Source organism: Apis dorsata, unplaced genomic scaffold (assembly GCF_000469605.1).
Source record: "Apis dorsata unplaced genomic scaffold, Apis dorsata 1.3 scaffold_365, whole genome shotgun sequence".
NCBI classification, from domain to species: Eukaryota; Metazoa; Arthropoda; class Insecta; order Hymenoptera; family Apidae; genus Apis; species Apis dorsata.
Window position 1 is genome coordinate 962074 of NW_006263630.1, and position 3999 is coordinate 966072.

Consider the following 3999-nt stretch of genomic DNA (forward strand, 5'->3'; position numbering starts at 1 on the left):
GCGACAATAATGGGGGAAAAATTAAACCTTACACGGCCTCGTTTTTCCACCGGTTTCGACCGAGTGGAAACAAAGATGGAAGAACGATAATAGACTACAGCCGGGACGATGAGACGGGTATTTCGAAGCTTCCTCGTTCCGTAGAAGGCCACTTCTGTCCTCTTCAGGGACGGCAAGTTGCCTCGGCTAATGCACGTTAATCGCACGGTAGCTGACGAACACTCCACAAACGTGGTCCCCTCGACGACATGAATGATTCAGCGGGCGAACACAGGGAGCGGAGGGTCATTATTGTTATAAAGGGTGAATGAATTTTACACGGAACCCGTGGGGTGACGAGGATAGAGAGAGAGAGAGAGACAAAGGTCGAGACGATGACCGGCGACACTTATAGTTCGATCACAGGATGAAATTAGATCGATAAACTCCCTTGTGAAAAGGGGAGTTCCAGCAATGAAACGGAACGGAATGGAAGTTCGGCATTACTATTAACAATCCGCTCGCCGCGATAGATAAAAAACCTTTCGACAATTCGATTAGGGATACGGTTGAAAGAAGCGAAGGGAGGGTGGAAATCGTGTGAATTATCGCGCTGGTCGTTGGCTGGAGGAGAGCTCCTCTCTTTCCCCTCCCTCCCCTCCTCGTTTTATGAAATTCCTCTCATAAGTTCCTCTCGGATAAGTTGATTGGATTTGGCCGGCCGCTGCATCCGCATCCCGTAACCCCATTTTCCCCGCGGAGAAAAGCGTGGATTTATGGTACGAGCCATAAATATATCGATGCCGCGGCTTAGATTTCGATTTGGACCGAGCTCCTCGGTCGAATCGCGCCAATTTTCACCGACGTGTATCTTCGACGAAATGTCTGGAAGGACGTGGATGAAACTTTATGAAATTCGTGAGAGACGGCCCGAGAGGTGTACTCGAGATACTTGGACGAGGGATCCTTGGTTGGAAATCGTCGCGCAAGGGAAATGGAGAAGGATATTTCGAGGAGGAGGAGGAGGAGGAGGAATTGGGGAAGAAAGGTTTAGAAATTTTTAAGCCATCGTCGACGATATAGCCGCCGTGGATTTCGATCGAGTCGGCCAATCGCGCTCGAGCGCTGTTCGCCCGTGATTTAAGTAAGGTAATACGAATGAAAAGATCCGATTGAACGGAGGAAAGGACTCACCGGGTCGTTGGGCGTGCGTCTTCGCTTGTTCGACGTTTCACTGCATCTTCGGCCGTGGTTGAAGAAGACCTGCAAGCACGAGAATAAAAGAACTTCAGCTTAGAGATACTCAAGAATTTCAATTTTTATATTACGAAGCAATGAAATCTTTATTTCAATAATTATATCATTCCAGTTTTAGTTAATTAAACACCAGTCACCTTACATTTTCATAAATTTGAAGAAACGAAGGATTAAGTCGAATTGCTCCTTACCAAATATTCTAAAATTAGCCTCCCCATCGAACATCACGTTTCCCTTCGAATAAAATCACTCGTAAACAATTTCACTCAAAAATACGGACGAATCGAGAAATTCGTAAAATTACTATTGATTCCAGGAAAGGATCGCCGCATCCGGATTTTGAGATTGTGTCGGCCAGCCGACGGTGGATACCCTTCTTTTTATCATTTTTACGGTTGGACAGGAGGTGGGTGGCGTCCGCCATATTTATCCAAGCGTGGCCCGGCAATAAAACACAGGTCTGTCCCACGATTCCGCCTGTATGTTCGCATAATATTTCGCTTAAGAATTCGCTTAAGACATTCTCGGGATACAGCAAGGGTAAATACGTACCGAGCGTATATCTGATTTAATGCGGGAAAGACGGAAGAGACGAGATTGCGAGAGGCGGGGGTGGAAATTTGACGAGTGCACAGACGAACCGTTCCTAAAGGATTCATCGAGAAACGTTCGCCTGCTCGCGGCAGAGTTATTCAATCTGATAACGAATTCATTCGATGACAGGGCGCCGCGTCACGGCTCCTCCTCTGTCAACACGGACATGGAATTCCGTAAATTTGTGTTATTGGAATATTGTGACGGAAGATTGTGCAAATTTTTTTTACGTCTCTTGGGTTTCGATGCTCTGGGGATTCGTGCCTTCTTGCAATTACGTTCCTTCGTCGTTGGAAATAGAAATTTGTAACGCACGAATGATAATTGTGAATGATTTCTCAAAATCACTTAGTCGCGTTTCACGAGTAAAAAAGAAAAGAAAAGAAAACTTAGAACTTCGAAATTGATTTCGTGTTTTCTAATTTTTCGAATGGAATCGAATGCGATCGAGGCATCGTATTAATTCGGAGGGGAGGGGAATAATACGATTGATTTCGAGCTGACCCAGAATGAGAGAGTTAATCGAATACGAGCGGATACGAGTTTAATAATAGAAAAAGTTTCCAGTTCTTACAAATTTAACAAGAAGCCCGGCTTCTGAAGTTTCCTATCTTGGTTCTTGAGCCGAATTCATTCAACCGAACGATCAAGGCAATCTCAGCGTGAACCTCTCAAAGAGGTTCCATAGGGAATCGATATGTGTTGGTTTAAATGCTGCAGCAGTTTGAATAACTTTGATCATCTCTCTCTCTCTCTCTCTCTCTCTGCTGCGCGCGCGCGCGTTTCTCTCCAATCATTTAATCAACGGAATATCTTCGTTTCTTTTCTTTTTTCCTTTTTTTTTTTTTCCAACACGCAATATTGATTAAAAGAGAAATAGAGTAGAGTATCCGGTACCATTCTCCGGATCGGTACACGATCAAGAATTTACATCCGACACGGCTATTAACATCGAATTAAATTGGGTGGTTGACGGAAATTGCAGGTAGAATCTAATCTACCTCTAATCACAGGGTGATCCAAGGTAAGAAAGCCCCCAACAGTCCCAGTTTTGAATTATGATGCACATGCAAGACGCGATTTAACTTTTTCCAATTCGATCTTTCCACTACCTATAATTTCCACGAGATTGTAAACTCTGTTACGAAGGCAAAAAAAAAAAAAGAAAAAAAAGAAAACGTCCCAGTTTTGCCTCCACTTTTAAATTACGACAAGACACGAGTTAGAGACTCTTTCCAATCCCATCCTTTCCGCTGTCTATAATTTCCTCGAGGCTCTATACACTCTTTTTAAACGCAAAAAAAAAAAAAAAGAAAAACATCTCCTCAAAGTTACATATTCGTGTAACGCAACATTCGAATGAATAAAAATTTTAACAATCAAGCTGATTGCAAATAAAAAATTCATATATATTATTCAATCTGAATGCATACGTAATAACACAACGTGATAAGAATAAATAAGATGAAATTCAATTATTCAATTCAACGAAATTACGAATACAATAACGAAAAAATATATATATATATAATACAATAACGAAAATGTCACCACATGAAATGGCCATCTTCAACGATCACTCGCAACGTTGAGATCTTATCGAGGCTTCAGAAACGAACGAAACTTTCATTAAAAAAAAAAAAAAAAAATCACCGTATGATGATATCGCAAAATATACGGAGAAGAAGAGCTTATAATCCTCCCCAAAAGTTCGAACCGAAAAATCACAACAACGCACAATCGCAACAACGTCTGCCTGTAATCGCTCCATCCTTCCATCATCCCTCTCTCATTTTCGCGTAGCGGAACCATTTTACGATACTTTTGTTTCACACCGTTCGGCCCTCTCTCACCCCCCCTCACCCCCTCCACGCAACGTCCGGGCGAAAAGTGTGGTCGCGGAGGCGCGGGGGCCAAATAGGCGGAAAGCAAGCTATCGTTGCGCACGGTAATCCCGGGCCGTGTTTTCTGGGTCGGTTGCACCCAGGATTGCGGTTCCCAGAGAGCATTGTCTTCGCGAAATACGACCGCGGAAGAAACGAAAATTATACCCCCTCCCCCCACTCCCATTCAGTCGCCCCGCGAAATGCTTTATTTCCTCCGTCGGCCGCTTCGTTTTCCCCCTTTCGCGCGGCTCTCCATCTTTCGGCGGCCTCCCCTCCCCTTTCC

General features: G+C 43.9%; 1 protein-coding gene across 3 annotated transcripts in view; it reads right to left on the bottom strand.

Annotated features, from left to right (window-relative positions):
- LOC102673299 (discoidin domain-containing receptor 2) overlaps positions 1 to 3999 on the bottom strand; it is a 234385-nt gene that overhangs the window by 183756 nt on the left and 46630 nt on the right. The window contains exon 1 of one of the 3 annotated variants that reach the window (XM_006618673.2): positions 1174 to 1267. The exons of the other annotated variants lie outside the window; for them this stretch is intronic. The gene's annotated coding sequence lies outside the window, so the exon portion shown is untranslated. Of the gene's footprint in view, positions 1 to 1173; positions 1268 to 3999 lie in introns of those variants that run through there. 3 annotated transcript variants of the gene reach the window in all.